Here is a 19,655-nt window from a genome sequence, read left to right as displayed (position 1 = left end):
CCTGCCTGGGACTCTCTGCGCTCCGTGGACTTTGGTGGCTATTTCTTTTCCCATGCTAGGGAAGCTTTCGACTGTAATCTCTTTAAATATTTTCTTGGGTCCTTTCTCTCGCTCTTCTCCATCTGGGACCCCTGTAATGTGAATATTGTTGCGTTTAATGTTGTCCCAGAGGTCTCTTAGGGTGTCTTCATTTATTTTCATTCTTTTTCTTTATTCTGTTCCATGGCAGTGATTTCCACCTTTCTGTCTTCCAGGTCACTTACCCGTTCTTCTGCCACAGTTATTCTGCTACTGATTCCTTTTAGTGTATTTTTCATTTCAGTTATTGTATTGTTCATCTCTGTTTGTTTGTTCTTTAATTCTTCTAGGTGTTTGTTCCTTAATTTCTCTAGGTCTTTGTTAAGCATTTCTTGCATCTTCTCGATCTTTGCCTGCATTCTTTTTCCAAGGTCTTGGATCATCTTCACTATCATTATTCTGAATTCTTTTACTGGAAGGTTACCTATCTCCACCTCATTTTGTTGTTTTTCTGGGGATTTATCTTGTTCCTTGATCTGGTATAAAGTCCTCTGCCTTTTCATTTTCTCTGTCTTTCTGTGAATGTGGTTTTCCTTCCACAGGCTGCAGAATTGTAGTTCTTCTTCCTTCTGCTGTCTGCTCTCCGGTGATTGAGTCTATCTTAGAGGCTTGTGCAAGCTTCCTTATGGGAGGGACTGGTGGTGGGTAGAGCTGCATGTTTCTCTGGTGGGCAGAGCTTTAATCTGCTTGTCTGTGGATTAAATAAAAGTTTAATAAAAAGTTTAATCCACTTGTCTGCTGATGCATGGGGCTTGGTTCCCTCCCTGTTGGTTGTTTGGCCTGAGGCGACCCAGCACTGGAGCCTACCTCGCTCTTGGTGGGGCTAATGGTGGACTGTGGGAGGGCTCACACCAAGGAGTATTTCCCAGAACTTCTGCTGCCACTGTCGTTGTCCCCATGGTGATCCACAGCCACTCCCCACCTCTGCAGGAGACCCTCTAACACTAGCAGTTAGATATGGTCATTCACCTATGGGGTGACTGCTCCTTCCCCTAGGTCCTGATGTGCACACTACTTTGTGTGTGCCCTCCAAGAGTGGAGTCTCTGTTGAGACTCTTGAGTCTCTGAATGCAGTTGAGACTCTGAGACTCATAGTGGAGTCGCACAGACTCCGGGTCCTGTGAAACTTCGATGCTTTGTGGTTCTAGAAATCCTATAGGAGATGGTCCACAGCAGGTCAAGCTAATGCTGTCAGTAGAGGTGGTGAAGCCAAAGATCTGCAGTTCCGACGAGAGGTGCCGATGTACATACAGGACAAAATCATCTCGTGTGAATGTAGTTCAGGCACGTTTAAGATGAATGCAGTCATGTTAATGCCTGACACCATCTATCTTGTGCCCTTCCTCAGGGACCCCCTCCTCAGTTCCTGAGGCTCCTGTAAGTCATGTACAGGGGAATGGAGAGTGGGCTCCGTCCAGTCTGAGCCCTGAGTTACCCTGTGTGTATCTTAGGATACTTTGTATTTCTGTGGTGGCTGTTGTAACATCATCCCTTTCATTTCTGATTTATTTGGGCCCTCTCTTTTTAACAAAACATACTACTGTTGTCTTTTATTCTTTACAGAAGTTTAATAAGTGTTTGATCTAGTACCCTTACTCTATGTATACTTTTTGCAGTGAGATTTTTACTTTTGTTTGTTTTCTTGTTACTATCAATAATTAGTGAGACTTCTTTTAAGCTACCTTCAACATTGCTTATAAAGCTGCTTTATTAGTGATGTCAGAGCTTTAATGGAAGTCATGTTCCGGTTGTAAATTAGAATGCAATGTGCCAGCAAAAAGCTCCTTAAGTTTATGTCTCATTACTTCTTCTTTTTTAAATTTAATTTTTATGTTTTATCAGAGTAAATTTCATTAAAATGTTTTGTTTGTTCTAGGTGTGCAAGATGTGGTTCTTTTACACATATACATGTATCTATACTTCTTCAGATCGTTTTCTCATGTAGCTTGTGACACAGTGTTGAGTAGTCTTCTCTTGGTATTCCGTAGGTCTCCGGTGATTATATATTTCACATGTGTTTCTATATCTATGTTAACCCCAATATCGTAATGTATCCAATCGTCACACCTTTCCATTTTGTGAACCATAACTTTGTTTAATGAATCTGTGATTGCCTTTCTCTGTGGAAATATCTTCATTGGTATCCATTTTTAGGAAACACCTATAAGTGATATCATAGGATATGTGTCTTTCGCTTTCTCACTTACTACAAGTTGCGTGATAACCTCGACTCATGTATGGTGCTGCAAATGGCATTGTGCTATTTTTGTCCTTGGCTAATATTCCATCTGTACATGTACCAGTTCTTTGTCCACTCACCTCTTGGTGGACTTTTTGGTTGCCTCCATGTCTTGGCTATTGTAATACTGCTGCAGTGCACATTTGCCTGCCTGTGTCTTTCCAATTCTGTCTTCTTATATTATAGGCCCAGGAGTGGGCCTCCTGTATCATATCGTATCTCAGGGTTTACCTTTAAAGTCACCACGATTCTCTCATTAGTGGCTCTTTCCAGGTTACATCCCACTTAAAGTTGAGGGTATGCATTTCTCCACAACACCTTCAGCATTTATTGTTTGTAGTTTTCTTGCTGATGGATATTCTGACTGGTGTGAGCTGATAGCTCTTTGTGGTTGAATTTGCATGTGACTCATAAGGCATGTCCTTTTTATTTTTCAAACTGTGATTACAGCTTAGTTCTTCAAAGTGTTTTCTTAAAGTATGTGTCACATTTTGAAATTTATTGGCCATTACATCCCTCAAGACATTTTGAGGGAAGGTTTCACTTACAGCCCTGCAGTACTTGTTCACAAGAAGTGACCATTAGCACAGGCTTTAGAGCTTCTTTTGCAGGTAACAGCTAGAGTGCGGCAGCCTTTCTTCATTCCCCATGCTGGTACTAGGGAAACAGACCTTCTGGCCAGTGGTCTTCCTCGGTTATAAATTAGAGTGGAATGTGCCCGGATAAACCCCGAAAAGCTGATGTCTGCTTAATTTTGCTTGTTTTTTAAATTTAATTTATATTTTTATTGGAGTAATATTCCATTGTGTATATGGACCACTTCTTGATGCATTCCTCTGTTGATGGACATTTTTGTTGCTTCCAAGTGTTGGCTATATTAAATATTGCTGGAGTGCAGGATTGCCAGCCTGTGACTTTTTTTTTTTTTTGCGGTCCGCGGGCCTCTCACTGTTGTGGCCTCTCCCGTTGTGGAGCACAGGCTCCGGACGTGCAGGCTCAGCGGCCATGGCTCACGGGCCCAGCCGCTCCGTGGCATGTGGGATCTTCCCGGACCGGGGCATGAACACGTGTCCCCTGCATCGGCAGGTGAACTCTCAACCACTGCACCACCAGGGAAGCCCTCCTGTGACTTTTTGATTCTCATTTTCTCAGGTGATAGGCCCAGCCCTGGGTGTGACTGATTGACTAGTAGCTCAGTGTTTACATTTTCAAAGCACCTCCATTCTGGTTTCATTAGTGGCTCTTACCACGTCCCCCTTAGAACCAAGGGTACGAATTTGTCCACAATTCCTTCAGCATTTATTGTTTGCAGCATTTTTACTAATGCCCATTCTGACTGCTGTGACCTGATAGGTTTTTGTAATTTGGGTTTGCATGTCTTTAAAAATTCCTAAAATTCATGACTTTTCCATACCTTTTTTTTTCTGTTAAAAAAAAAAGTGTGAGTACAATATATCTCTTGAAATTTTCTTCTTGGAAGGTTGCCCTCTTTTGAATTTTTGGTCGATATTCTACCCCAGGATCTTTTTGGAGGGCAGGTGTCATTACAGAACTGCAAGTTTGGTGAATATTTAGTGACCATTAGCACTGGGTTTAAAGCTGCTGTTGTGGGAAATGGCCACAAGGAGGCAGCATTTCTCCATTCCCAAATCTGGGTACTAGGGCAGGAGAGCCTGTCTGGAAGTTGTGTACCTAGGTTGTAAGTTAGAATGGAATGTGCAAGGAGAAACGCCCATAAGTTTATGTCTCATTACTTCTTCTTGGTTTTTAAAATTTATTTAATCCGGGTAATGATTAGATATTGTTTGTCCAGGTGTACACAATCTGGTTCATTTGTACAATATGTATGTCTATTCATGTTCAGATCCTCTTCCCAGGTAAAATATTACAGAGTGTTCCATAGACCTCCCTTGCTATATGGTCAGTCTTTTTGATATATGTTTATAATATGTATTTGTATATGTATGCTAACGCTAATCTTAATTTATCCATTCCCCCCACCTTTCCTTTTAGATAAGCATACTTAATATCTAAGTCTGTGAGTGTCTTTCTCTGTGGAAATATGTTCATTTGTGTTAGTTATTAGATAACGCCTATAAGTGATATCATAGGATATAGATCTTTTGCTTTCTGACTTACCTCATGTTCTGTGATTATCTCCAAGCTCATCTATGGTGCCTCAAATAGCAGTGTTTCATTGTTTCCCATGGCTAATATTCTATTGTGAACGTGGACCACTTCTTCTTCATCCATACATCTGCTGATGGACATTTTGGTGGCTTCACTGTCTTGGCTATTGTGAATAAGGCTGCAGTGCAGCTTTTGCAGCCCGGGTCTTCTCGATTCTGGTCTTCTCAGGTGAGAGGCCCGGTGGTGTGACTGCTGGATTGAATGGTACCTCAATTTTTACTTTTAATCGCAGCTCCTTTCTGTTCTCATTATTGGCTGTTACCACTTTACATCTCACCAGCAGCTAGAGGGTACACAGTTCTCTAAAAGCCCTTCAGAATTTATTGTTTGTAGACTTTTTGCTGATGGTCAGTCGATTGGTGTGAGTTGAAATCTTTTTGTAGATTAGATTTGCATGAGTCTAATAATTCCTGAGGTTGAGCTTTTACCCATTTTCCTTTTTTTTAAAAAAAAAAGAGTCAAACTTACCTCTTCATACTAGCTTCTTGAAAAATTTGTCAGTTTTGAATTTTATTGTCCACTCCCTACCTCTGCACAATTGTTTAGGGCAGGTGTCCTTTACAGCCCTGAGTCCTTGTGAATGTTAAGAGACATTAGCTGTGGGCTTAAAGCCGCTCTTGCGGGAAATGGCCACAAGGTGGCAGAATTTCTACATTTCTAACTCTGGGTTTTTGGGCAGCAGAGCCTTCCTGGAAATCGTGTTAGTAGGCTTCAAATTAGAGTGGAATGTGCCAGGGCACATCCCCAAGAGATTATATCTCCTTACTTCTTGTTTGTTTTTTTTAATTTCATTTTTATTAATTATCAGAGCAAATTTGATTAAAATGTTGTGTTTGTTCTAGGTGTACAGAATCTGGTTCATCAGATCAATGTATCTGTCTATGCCTCTTTGGATCCTTTCCCGTGTATGTTATTATAGAGTGTTGAGTAGACATCTCTTGGTATTCCGTACGTATTTTGTGATTATATATTTCATATGTATTGGTACATGTCTGTTAACACCCATATCCTAATTCATACATTCCTTACACTTTTCCATTTGGTTAAACATAATTTTTTTTCTTAATCCATGCTTTTCCTTCTCTTGGAAATAAGTTCATGAGTATCAATTTTTAGGTAACACCTATAAGTGATGTCATAGGACATCTGTCAGTTTCTTTCTTACTTCAAGTTGGGTAATTATCTCTAGGTCCTTATATGGTGGTGCAAACGGCACTGTTTCATTGTTTTCCATAGCTAATATTCCATTGTTTACATGGGCCACTTCCTCTTTGTGCATTTTTCTGTTGATGGACATTTTGGTTTCTTCCAAGTCTTGGCTATGTTAAATGTTCCTGCAGTGCAGGATTGCCAGCCTGTGTGTTTTGCATTCTGCTCTGCTCAGGTGATAGGCGCATCAAAGGACCTACCAGATCACGTGGTAGCTCAATTTTGACCCTTAATCGCACCTCCATTATGTTCTCACTACTTTCTGTTACCAGTTTACATCCCCCCAGCAGCTAGAGGGTACACAGTTCTCTGAAACCCCATTCAGCATTTATTCTTTGTAGACTTTTTTTGAAGAACATTCTGACGGCTGTGAGGTGAACATTTCTGTAATTGGATTTGCATGGCTTTATTAATTGCTGATGCTGCACATTTTTCAATTCCCTTTTATTTAAAAAAAAAGACAAAATGTGCGTAAAATATGCCTCTTGACATTGTCTTCTTGAAATGTTGACGTCTTTTGAATTTTCTGGTTGATTTACGACCCCAGGATTTTTTCTGATGGCAGGTGTCATTTACAGTCCTGCAATTATTTTGAATATTAAGTGACCATTACCGCTGTTGTGTGAAACGAGCAGAAGGCGGCAGCACTTCTCCTTACCAAATCTGTTTAATAGGGCAACAGAGCCATAATGGAAGTTGTGTGGTAGGTTGTAAATTAGAACGGAATGTGCCAGGAAAAGCCCCTTAAGTTTATGTCTCATTATTTCTTGTTCGTTTCTTTAATTTTTTATTCTTTATCATCACAGCAAATTAGATTACAATGTTTGGTTTGTTTTAGGTGTGCAAGATGTGGTTCTTTTACACATATACATATATGTATTCTTCTTCAGATCCTTTTCCCATGTAGGTTATGACACAAGGTTGAGTAGCCTTCTCTTGGTATGCCGTAGGTTTTTGGTGATTATATATTTCACGTGTTTGTATATTTGTATATCTCTGTTAACCCCAGTATTGTAATGTATCCAATCCTCACACCTTTCCGTTTGGTGAACCATAAGTTGGTTTAATGAATCTGTGATTGCCTTTCTCTGTGGAAATATCTTCATTGGTATCAATTTTTCGGTAACACCCATAAATGATATGATAGGATATGTGTCTTTCTCTTTCTTACTTACTACCAGTTGCCTGATTACCTCTAGATTCCTCTATGGTCCTGCAAATGGCATTATTTCATTTTTTTCCTTGGCTAACATTCCATCTCTACATGTAGCAGTTTTTCTTTGTCCACTCATCTCTTGATGGACGTTTTGGTTGCGTCCATGTCTTGGCTATTGCAATACTTCTACAGTGCAGATTTTCCTGCCTGTGCCTTTCCAATTCTGTCTTCTTAGGATATAGCCCGAGAAGTGGGCCTGCTGGATCGTATGGTAGCTCAAAGTTTACCTTTTAAAGGCACCTCCATTCTGTTCCCATTAGTGGCTCTTACCAGGTTACGTCCCACTTCAAATGGAGGGTATGCATTTCTCCAAAACCTCTTCAGCATTGATCGTTTGTAGTTTCTTTTGCTGATGGTTATTCTGAGTGTTGTGAGCTGATACTTCTTTGTGGTTGGATATGCATGTGTCTCATACTCCCTTGAAATTGAGCTTTCAGGCATGTCCTTTTATTTTTCAAGCTGTTATTGCAGCTGACTTCTTCAAATTGCTTTCTTGAAGTATGTGCCACATTTTGAAACTTTTTGGCCTTTACCTGCATCAAGACTTTTTAAGGGCAGGTTTCATTTGCTGCCCTGCAGTACTTGTGCATATGAAGTGCCCATTAGCACAGATTTCAAAGCTGCTGTTGCAGGTATCGGCCAGAAGGTGGCAGCATTTCTACGTTCCCCACTCTGGTACCAAGGGAAACAGACCTTCTTGCCACTGGTGTTCCTCAGTTATAAATTAGAGTGGAATGTGCCCGGATAAACCCACCAAAGCTGATGTCTCCTTACTTTGTTTGTTTTTGAAATTTAATTTATATATTTTATTGGAGTAATATTCCATTCTGTACATGGACCACTTCTTCTTTGTGCACTCCTCTGCGGATGGACATTTTCGTTGCTTCCAAGTGTTGCCTATGGTAAATATTGCTGGCGTGCGGTATTGCCAGCCTGTGACTTTTGATTCTCATTTTCTCAGATGATAGGCCCAGCAGTGGGTATGATTCACTGACTGGTAACTCAGTGTTTACCTTTTCAAAGCACCTGCATTGTGTTTTCGTTAATGGCTCTTACCACGTCCCAATTAACACCGAGGGTACGCATTTTTCCACACGCCCTTCGGCATTTATTGTTTTTAGAAGGTTTGCTCATGGCCATTCTGACTGGTGTGAGCTGATAGGTTTTTGTAATTTGGATTTGCATGTCTTTAATAATTCCTAATATTCAGCATTTTCCCACACCTTTCTCTTTTATTTAGGAAAAAAATGGTGAGTACAATATACCTCTTGAAATTGTCTTTTTGGAAGGTTGCCCTCTTTTGAATTTTGTGGTCGATTTTCGACCCCAGGAGTTTTTTTTGAGGGCACGTGTCATTTACAGGCCTGCAGTGACTGTGAATATTTAGTGACCATTAGCACTGGGTTTAAAGCTGCTGTTGTGGGAAACGGCCACAAGGCGGCAGCTTTTCTCCATTCCCAAATCTGAGTAATAGGGCAGCAGAGCCTTTCTGGAAGTAGTGTTCCCAGGGTGTAAATTAGAATGGAATGTGCCAGGAAAAAGCCCCTGAAGTTTATGTCTCATTACTTCTTGTTTGTTGTTTTAATTGTTTTAATCAGGGTAATGATTAGAATACAGTTTGTCCTAGGTGTACACAATCTGGTTCATTAGTACATCATATATATCTATTCATATACAGATCCTTTACCCCATGTAAAGGATTACAGAGTGTTCTGTAGACCTCCCTTGCTGTGTGCTCGGGCTTTTTGATATATGTTATTAATCTGTATTTGTATAGGTACAGTAAACCTAATCTTAATTTATCCATTTCCACCACCTTTCCTTTTAGATAAGCGTATATGTTTTCTAAGTCTGTGTGTGTCTTTCTCTGTGGAAATATGTCCATTTTTTTCAGTTGTTAACACCTATAAGTGATATCATAGGATGTATGTCTTTTGCTTTCCAACTTACCTCATGTTCTGTGATCATCTATAGTCTCATCTATGGTACCTCAAAGAGCAGTGCTTCATTGTTCTCCGTGGCTAATATTCCATTGTGTACATGGACCGCTTCTTCTTTATCCATTCATCTGTTGCTGGACATTTAGGTTGCTTCCGTGTCTTGGCTATTGTGAATAAGGCTGCAGTGCAGCTTTTGCAGCCTCTGTCTTCTGGATTCTGGTCTTCTTGGGTGTGAGGCCCAGCGGAGGGCCTGCTGCATCGAATGGTAGCTCAATTTTTACTTTTAAACGCAGCTCCTTTCTGCTCTCATTATTGGCTGTTACCACTTTCCATCTCACTGGCAGCTGGAGGGTACACAGTTCTCGAAAACCACTTCAACATTTATTATTTGTAGACTTTTTGTTGATGGTCAGTCGACCTGTGTGAGTTGAAAGCTTTTTGCAGATTACATTTGCATGAGTGTAATAATTCCTGAGGTTGAGCTTTCATCCATTTGCCTCTTTTTTAAAAGACAGTGAGTAAAACTTACATCTTCATACTATCTTCTTGAAAAATTTGCCTGTTTTGAATTTTGTTGGCCATATCCTACCTCAGGACAGTTTTTGAGGGCAGGTGTCGTTTACAGCCCTGAGTCCTTGTGAATGTTCAGTGACCATTAGCTCTGGGTTTAAAGCCACTCTTGCGGGAAACGGCCACAAGGCGGCAGCATTTCTACATTTCCAACTCTGGGTTTTGGGGCAGCAGAGCCCTTCCTGGAAATAGTGTTAGTAGGCTACAAATTAGAGTGGAATGTGTCAGGGCACACCCCCAAGATCTTATATCTCCTTACCTCTTGTTTGTTTTTTAAATTTAATATGTATTTATTATCAGAGCAAATTTGATAAAAATGTTGTGTTTGTTCTAGGTGTACAGCATCTGGTTCATTACATCTATGCATCTATCTATTCATCTTTGGTTCCTTTCCCATGTAGGTTATTACAGAGTGATGAGCTCAGTTTTTAACTTTAAACGCACCGCTGTTCTCTTCTCACTACTGGCTGTTACCAGTTCACGTTCCAGCAGCAACTAGAGGGTACACAGTTCCTAAAACCATTTCAGCATTCATGTTTTGTAGACGATTTTGCTGGTGATGATTCTGACGGTGGTAAGGTGAACGTTTTTGTAGATTGCGTTTTCCTGGCTATATTAGTTCCTGATATTGAGCATTATTCCATGCATTTTTTTTACCAAAATAAAAAGAAAAGACAAATTGTGTGCAAAATATGCCTCTTGACATTGTCTTTTTGATATGTTGACGTCTTTTTAATTTTCTGGTAGATTTACGACCCCAGGAATTTTTTGAGGCCCGGTGTCCTTTACAGTCCTGCACATATTTTGGATATTTATTAAGTGACCATTATTAAGTGACCATTAGCTCTTGCTTTAAAGCTGCTGTTGTGTGAAACAGCCACAAGGCGGCAGCATTTCTCCTTTACCAAATCCGGTTACCAGGGCAGCAGAGCCTTAATGGAAGTCCTGTTCTAGGTTGAAAATTAGAATGGAACGTGCCAGGAGAAATTCCTTCGTTTATGTCTCATTATTTCTTGTTCATATTTTCAATTTAATTTTTTTATTTTTTATTGCAGCAAACTCGATTACAATGTTTGTTCTAGGTGTGCAAGATGTGGCTCTTTCACACATATACATATATCTAGTCTTCTTCGGATCCTTTTCCCAGGTAGGTTATGACACAATGTTGTGTAGTCTTCTCTTGGTATTCTGTAGGCCTCTGGTGATTATATATTTCACCTGTGTTTGTATATCTTTGTTAACCCCAATATCATAATGTATCCAATCCTCACACCTTTCGATTTGGGGAACCGTAAGTTGGTTTCATGAATCTGTGATTGCCTTTCTCTGTGGAAATATCTTCATTGGTATCAATTTTTAGGTAACACCTAAGTGATATATGTTAGGTGTCTTTCGCTTTCTCACTTACTACAAGTTGCGTGATTACCTCTAGACTCATCTGTGGTGTTGCAAGTGGCATTGTTTCATTTTTTCCCAAGCTAATATTCCATCTCTACATGTAGCAGTTCTTCTTTGTCCACCCATCTGTTGATGGACTTTTGGTTGTTTCCATGTCTTGGCTGTTGTAATACTGCTGCAGTGCAGATTTGCCTGCCTGTGCCTTTCCGATTCTGTCTTCTTAGGTTATAGGCCCACGAGTGGGCCTGCTGGATCATATTGTAGCTCAATGTTTACCTTGTAAAGGCACCTCCATTCTGTTCCCATTAGTGGCTCTTACCAGGTTATGTCCCACTTCAAATGAAGGGTATGCATTTCTCCACAACCTCTTCAGCATTGATCGTTTGTAGTTTCTTTCCTGATGGTTATTCTCAATGGTGTGAACTGATACCTCTGTGTGGTTGGTTTTGCATATGTCTCATAATCCCTTGAAATTGAGCTTTCAGGCATGTCCCTTTATTTTTCAAACTGTTATTACAGCTTAGTTCTTCAAATGGTTTTCTTGAAATATGTGCCACATATTGAAATATTTTGGCCTTTACCTCCCTCGAGGCATGATGAGGGCAGGTTTCCTTTACAACCCTGCAGTACTTGTTCAAATGAAGTGACAATTGGCATAGGTTTTACAGCTGATTTTGCAGGTAACGGCCAGAGGGTGGCAGCATTTCATAATTCTATGAAATGTAATTGAACACAAAATATTTTTTTTTTCGTTTAAATTTCCGTTTTTTTTTGGTTTTTTTTTTTTTTGTTTTTTTTGCGGTACGCAAGCGTCTCACTGTTGTGGCATCTCCCGTTGTGGAGCACAGGCTCCGGATGTGCAGGCCCAGCAGCCATGGCTCACGGGCCTAGCTGCTCCATGGCATGAGGGATCCTCCCGGACCGCGGCACGAACCCGTGTCCCCTGCATTGGCAGGAGGACTCTCAACCACTGCACCACCAGGGAAGCCCCACTGTTACTTTTTTAAAGTACAATTATAATTGAAGTTCTTTGTAAAAAGTGAAATTTAAAAAGATGAAAGGAAAGGATAATATTTTACCACGTGCCATCCTTTCCCATTTACTGAAACGACCAGCATAATGTGTAGATTTCTCATTTTATCCAGGTGTTCTATACATCTGGAATATCATGCTTCTCACTGTAGAAAAACAGATTTAGCTCTCACACGTTTTGTAGGCTACATAACAGTCCATAGAACAGAAGTACCGACTATTTCAGACTTAGCTTTTTGAGGGACACTCAGGTTACTTTCTGTTTTATTTTGTTGTTCTTTTTTTTCGGGAGTGGTAGGAGTTTATTAATTAATTTATTTTTTATTGCTGTGTTGGGTCTGAGTTTCTGTGCGAGGGCTTTCTCTAGTTGTGGCAAGCGGGGGGCCGCTCTTCATCTCGCCGCATGGGCCTCTCACTATCGTGGCCTCTCTTGTTGTGGAGCACAGGCTCCAGATGCGTGGGCTCGGTGGTTGTGGCTTAATCGCCTAGTTGCTCCGCGGCATGTGGGATCCTCCCAGACCAGGGCTCGAACCTGTGTCCCCTGCATTAGCAGGCAGATTCTCAACCACTGCACCACCAGGGAAGCCCCCTATTTTGTTGTTATGCTAATTTGCTTTAACCCAAGAAAATATTTTTTGAAATACAAAAAAACAAAATTAAGCTGGGGTAAGGATTAGGGTTTCGGGTTAGGGTTAGGATACGGGTTAGGATTATTGTACGGTTTAGAGTATGGTTCAGGTTTAGGGTTATGGTATGGGTTAGTGTTACGGTACAGTTTAGGGTATGGCTTAGTGTTAGGGTATGGCTTAGGATTGCGGTATGGTTTATGTTCGGGGTTAACGTTAGGTTTAGTGTACGGGTTAGCCTTAGGTACGGGTTAGGGTAAGGGTTAGGTTTAGGTATACTGTTAAGGGACGGGGACGGTATAGGGTACAGGTTAGGATACGACGACGGTTTAGGGTTAGCGTATGTGTTAGGGTATGGGTTAGTGTACGGGTTCGGATTAGGGTCCAGGTTAGGGTAAGGCTTCGGGTGAGAGTTAGGGTTAGGGAACGGGGACGGTTTAGGGTACAGGTTAGGGTACGACGATGGTTTAGGGTTAGGGTACGGGTTAGTGTTAGTGTACGGGTTCGAGTAAGGCTTCGGGTGAGTGTTAGGGTTAGGGAACAGGGACGGTTTAGGGTACAGGTTAGGGTACGACGACAGTTTAGGTCTAGCGTACGTTTTGAAATGGGTTCGGGTTAGAGTAAGGCTTCAGGTGAGTGTTGTTAGGGTTAGGGAACGGGGACAGTTTAGGGTACGACGACGATTTAGGGTTAGCGTACGGGTTAGGGTGGGTTAGTGTTAGTGTATGGGTTAGGATTAGGGTACGGGTTAGGGTGAGGGAACGGGGACGGCTTAGGGTACAGGTTAGGGTACGACAACATTTTAGGGTTAGGGTACGGGTTGGGGATGGGCACAGTACAGGTTTCCGTAAAACAACGGTTTAGCATTAGCATTCGACGGTACAGGTAAGTGTTCAAGTTATAGTTAGTCCTACTCTTAGTCCCAAAGTCGTGAACCTGTCCCTAACTAAGGCCTGCGGGCTCCTCCTAACTCACACTGGAGCTAACAAAGGCTCTGATGCTCCCCCTGTAATGCCCTTCAGGCATCAATAAGTTAAAGTCCTGACATTATTCGGAGGTAATATCCTGACCCGTATCTTACCAATCTGCTAAAACTATCCCAAAGTACACCCTGACAATGTCCATAACTAAGTGAGGCCCTGACAGTATCTTCTACGAACACACAAAGGTTGATCCTACACAGACACCTGTACTACTGCTACGTCTTACCCTAACACTGTCCCTCACTCAAGCCCTACAGATAGGCCTCACTAGGCCCTGTTGGCATAGCTTACTTAGGCTCTGACGCTATCCCTAGGTCATTTCGTGACACTATCCCTGACCTGTAAACTAACTCTGTCCCAAGCTAATTACCTGCCTCTTATCCTCACTGAAACCCTAATGCTCCCCCTAACTAATTAAGTCCCTGACACTTTCTCTAACTAAGGCCCACACACTGTCCTTAAGGAAGCCCTGTCTCTGTCCGTAAGTAAAGGCCTAAGGCTCTACCTAACTCAGGCCCTGTAGCTATGCTTAAGTGACCCCTTCATGCTGTAACTAACTCAAACCCTGATCATGTCTTTAACTAAGACCATATTGCTGACCCAACAAAGGCCCTGATACACCTCCTACATGCCCTGACAGTGTCCTCACCTAATGGCCTGACAAAAAGCCTCACTCAGTCCCTGGCACTCTCCCTCTGTCCCTACCTGAAGCCATGACACTAATTCTTAATACATCCCCGATACTCTCAGTGACTAACATCTTCACAATTGCCCTAGGTCGTTTCCTCAGACGATCCCAAAACTTAGCAACTTTCCTACCTCTTATGCTAACTGAAGCCCTTATGCTGTGAATACCTCAGGCCCTGAATTTAGTCCCACGGCCGTGACACTGTCCCTAACTAACGCTCTAACACTATTCCTAACTCAGGCCCTGCCACAGTACATAAAACAGACACAGATGCTACTCCTATCTATCTCAGGCCTTGACACTTTCCCTGACTAGACTAAAGCTCTGCTACCGTCAATATCTAAAGTCCTGACAGTATCCTGAGCTTCTTATATCCTGACTCATGTTTTATTAAAGTCCTGAAACTGTCCCACAGAAAGCCTTGACGCTGTCCCTGAGCCCATGACGCTCTCTCTACCACAGGCCCTGATAATATCGTTAACAAACCCCTTATTCTGTTCCTACCGAGGCCCTTATGCTGCTCCTTAATCATGCCCTGACACTGACTCCAGGCCTCAATCACGCCCTCTCACTCTCCCTAACTCAGGCTCTAACGCTGTCCCTTCCTGAAGCCCTGACACTGCACCTAAATTAGGAACTGATACTCTAAGTAGGTATGGTCCTCACACTAAACCTACGTCATGTTCTGACGCTATTCCTACACCTCAACCTAACCTTCTCTTTACATAACGTCAAGTCTCTTATGCTAACTAAATCCCTAATGCTGTCCCGACCTAAGGCCCTAAATTTAGTCCCAAGACCGTCAACCCGGCTCCAACTGAGGCCTGCAGGCTGTCATTAACAAAGACCCTCAACTTATCTATAACTAATGCACTGACACTCTCCCTAATTAAAAACTGAGACTGTCTCTGACTAACTCCCTGACTCTGTCTTTAACTACTGGCATCACTCTTTCTCTAACCAACTTCCTAACACATTCCCTAACTAACACCCTGACACAATCCCTAATAACTTGCCCTGTCCCTCATTAATGCCCTGATTCACGCCATACATGATGAACAAAAGACAACACTAAAGTCCAGACAATGTCACTAATGACCCAAAACGTCTCTAAGGCCCTCAATTTATCTTTACCAAAGGCCATAACAGTGTGCCTAATGAAGAACCTGACACTGTCTCTAACTAAAACCCTGAGTCACTCTTTCCCCAACTACTCCCTGACGCTGCCCCCACCCAAAGCCCTGACGGTGTGCCTAATTGCCTGAGCTGTCTTTCAATAATACCCTCACCCTGTCCATAACTAACGCCCTGATGATGTCCCTAACCAACAACCTGAAGTGTCTCTTACTAAGCCCCTCAAGTTTTTCTCTGAGGCCCTGAAACTCTCCCTAATTAAGGCCTTCACACTTGTATGTAATACCCTGATACAGCTCCTACCTGAGATTCTGATTCTTTCACTAAGACCTTGAAGTCTCTGCCTGAGAAGCTGACACTGTCTATAACTAATTTCCTCCCTACATAACCCCCTAACACTGGTCCTAACTACAGCCCTGACACTAACCCTATCTAAGGCCCTGACGATATCTCTAATAGACTTCAATGTCCCTCACTCCGATCCTGAACCTCTCCATTACTAAGGCCCTGAATATATGCCTGAAGACAACTCTGACCCTATCCTAAGGCCCTGACCCTCTTCCAAACTAAGGGCCTTGATGTTCTCTCTACAGAAGGCCCTCACACTGCCCCTAAATGACGACCTCACACTGATCCCAAGTATGGACCTGCTCCTCTGCATAACTAACTAATGCCCTGAAGATGTCCGTCATTAAAACTCTGACACTGTCCCTAGCTAATGCCCTAAGCTATAAATTACAAAATCCCCAACACTATCCCCAAAATGCTGACACCCTCCCTAACTTAGGCTTTGATACTCTCCCTTACTGCCTAAGCGGTCACAAAATAACACCCAGATTCTGTTACTAGGGCCCTGAATATATCCCTAAGAAAGTGTCTGAAGTGTCCCTAACTAAACTAATAGCCTGAACTGTCTCTTACTAAAGCCCTCAAGTTATTTCTGAGGTCCTGACAACGCTGTCCCTAACTAAGGCCCTATTGCTGGCCCTAAATAACGTCCTGATGCTGAATCTAATTGGGACCCTAATGCTCTTCCTAACTAACTCCTTCATGCTCACTCTCCCTGAGTCCCTAAAACTGTCTGTAACCAATGACCTGACTCTTTAACTAACACCCTACTTTTTTCCCTCATTAATGCCCTGACACTAGCCGACACTACAGCCCTGATGCTGGCCCAATCTAACACCTTGACAATGTCCCTAACAGCCTTAGATGTCCCTCACTGTTAGCCTTACCCTGTCCCTCACAAAGACCCTGACCCTCTTCCTAACTAACATTCAAACGATGTCTCTACCTGAGACACTGTCACTGTCTATAATAATGTCCAACTCTTTCCCTAACACCCTAATCCCCTCCATAACTAAAGCCCAGAATATGTCCCTAAGTATGTCTCTGAAGCTGTCCTTAACTAAGGCCCTAATACTCTCTCTATGTAAGGCACGGACACTAATAGCCTGACTCTTTCCCTAATTAATACCCTGATGCTATCGGTAATTGAGGGCCTGAAGATGTCCCTAATACCCTTAGGTGTTCCTCTATATCACCCTGATCCTGTCCATAACTAAAGCCCTGAATATATCCCTACCAAAGTGTCTGACACTGTCCCTAACTAACGCCCTGATACTATCTCTACCTCAGAATCTGAAATTCTAATCTCCTGACTCTCCCTAACTAACATCCTGACACTACCCCTAAGTAACGCCCTGACACTCTTCTTAACTAACGACTTGCCGCTGTCCCTACCTAAAACCCTGACATTCTCTGTAACTAATGACCTGACTCTTTCCCTAACTAACACCCTAGTTTTCGCCCTAACTAATGCCCTGACACTGGTTCTCATTATGACCATGATACTACCTCTAAGGTCCTGCATATATCCCTAAGCAACAGCCTGAACTGTGTTTAACTAAGCCTCTCACGTTATCTCTAAGTGAAACACTGACACTCTCCCTAACTTAGGACCTGATGCTGTCCCTTATAGTCTAAGCTGTCACTAAATAATGCCCTGATGCTGTCCATAACTAAGGTCCTAACTATGTCCCTAAGAAAGTCTCTTACGATGTCCCTAACGACCTGAACTCTCTCTTACTAAGGCCCTACATTATCTCTACGTGAGGCCCTGATGCTCTCCCTAACTATGGCCCTGAAGCTGTCACGCATAACATTTACTGTCACTAAATAATACCCCTATCCTGACCATTACTAAGGCCCGGAATATATCCCTAAGAAAGTCTTTCATGTGTCTCTAACTAACGGCCTCAACAGGCTTATACTAGAGCCGTCAAATTTTCTCTGAGGTCCTGACACTATCCCTAACTAAGGCCTAGCAGCTGCCCCTAACTAATATCCTGACGTTTTCCGTAATATGGGTGAAGCTCCGATGCTCTTCTTCACTAACGCCTAAACAAATTCTCTACCTGAGGCCCTAACACTGTCTGTAACTAATAACCTGACTCTTTACCTAACTAACAAACACCCTAATTATATCCCTCACTAATGCCCTGACAATGGTCTTACCTTTGGCCCTGATGCTGGCCCTAAGTAATGACATGACACTGGCCCTTACTAAGGCCTCACTCCGGGGTTCTCCAAGGCTACTGAGCAGTTCTCTGTTGTCCGCATCTCTACCCAACTATGTGCCAGCAGCCACTCTAACATTCTGCAATACAGTGGTCCCACATGCGATCTGCCTGTGTACGGTCACCTGCAGGAGGAAAGTCATGGCCACTCCACCCTCCAAGAGACTGCGACTCACGGTAGGAATCTCTCAGCCACTGGCTGGACACAGGGTTCTGGGTCCTTGTTTGTTGTACACCCCTTGCAGTTACCTCTAACATTTTTAACTGTATGTTCCCCCCCACCGCATATTTATAATATAAATTATTTGCCACATTAAAATCCAGTAATGACACTCTTACAATGAGCAGGAGAACACTGGATGCCCCCCCCCCCAATAATCTATTACTTGGAGGATTTAAAATTCTAATAAAAAAACACTCACTCTCCTCACCCGCTTGGGCATCACCACAAATCAGGAATCAGCTGCATCCTTTATTTCTCCCTCTGATTTTCCTGAACCTTTCCTTCCAGGAGAAATCTCTTCGCTCCACGGAAGCTGTGAGTGGTGGCCTTCACGTAAATCTGAGACTAAAGGACAACAGGAAGAGAGACACAGGAGGACATGAGAATCGCTGACGGAGAGAACCACGGGCATCCACATTCAATCGCAAACAGAGAGTCTACATTAGTCTCCAGCGAAGCTAATGTCCACCAGGGTCTAGCCCCACTACCCTTGTCACCTGGTGAGGAGACTGGAGACAGTGAAACCCCCATAGCCACTCTCACAGAAATCAGGGAGAGCATCCCTAACAGTCAAACTGAAAATGGTCATGATATGAAAGAATAACATACCCTTTCAGAAAACTGAAGACTGTTCTCTTGCTTCTCAAAAACTTGCAAATACTCTGTCCTTCTAGAAGCATATTGAAACCTTCAGCCTTAGACAGCAGTAATGGGAGGGCATCTGAGCTCAAAACCATCCAACACTCACACCCTAAGGGTGCTGAGGATGACCCGTGTCCACCCCTCGGCTGCTGTGGGGCCTGAAATCCCCTAATCACTGAGGACGGCAGGGCCTCACAGACACTCCACTGGACCACCAAGGGCCTGGCTGGTGGGCTAAAATCCTTTATCAAATACATGCTTTGCAAACATCTTCGCCATTTTCGATAATGGATTATCTTATTCCTTGCTCCTTTTATACACAACTGTTTTTCATTTTCAAAAGTCCAATTCATCTATTTTGTCTTTTGTTCCTTCTGCTTTTCGTAGATCTACAAAATCATGATCAAATCCGAGGTCATGAACACGGACTCTCATGTTTTCTTCTACGAGTTTTATAATTTTGCTTCTGCCATATAGACCTTTCGTCCATTTTCGGTTCATTTTGCATATGGCAGAAGGGTAGGTAAGGTTCCAACTTTACTCTTCTGCATGTGGCTATCCAGTTGTTCCAGAACCTGTGCTCACACTTTGGGAGAAAATACCTGCAAATAATGTGATCAACAAGAGCTTACTTCTAAAATATACAAACAGCTCATACAACTCAAAGAACAAAAAAAATCAAAAAATATACACAATTTTAGAAAGTCTGACTACACATTTCTCCAAAAACATACAGATTACCAAGAGGCACCTGAAAAGATGCTCCACATCGCTAATTATTAGAGAATCCCAATCAAAACTACACTTAGGGGCTTCCCTGGTGGCGCAGTTGTTGGGAGTCCGCCTGCTGATGCAGGGGACGTGGGTTCGTGCCCTGGTCCAGGAGGATCCCGCGTGCCGCGGAGTGG

At 42.6% G+C, this 19,655-nt stretch overlaps 1 protein-coding gene across 1 annotated transcript in view; it reads left to right on the top strand.

Annotated features, from left to right (window-relative positions):
* Positions 1-19,338, top strand: part of LOC132427293 (leucine-rich repeat-containing protein 37A3-like) — a 61,040-nt gene extending 41,702 nt beyond the window's left edge. The window contains exons 5-6 of the mRNA XM_060014656.2: positions 10,525-10,589; positions 18,394-19,338. The gene's annotated coding sequence lies outside the window, so the exon portion shown is untranslated. The remainder of the gene's footprint in view (positions 1-10,524; positions 10,590-18,393) is intronic.
* The last annotated feature ends 317 nt before the right edge of the window (positions 19,339-19,655 follow it).

This window comes from Delphinus delphis, chromosome 1, assembly GCF_949987515.2.
Source record: "Delphinus delphis chromosome 1, mDelDel1.2, whole genome shotgun sequence".
In the NCBI taxonomy this organism is placed as follows: Eukaryota; Metazoa; Chordata; class Mammalia; order Artiodactyla; family Delphinidae; genus Delphinus; species Delphinus delphis.
This window is presented reverse-complemented; position numbering and strand designations above follow the sequence as displayed.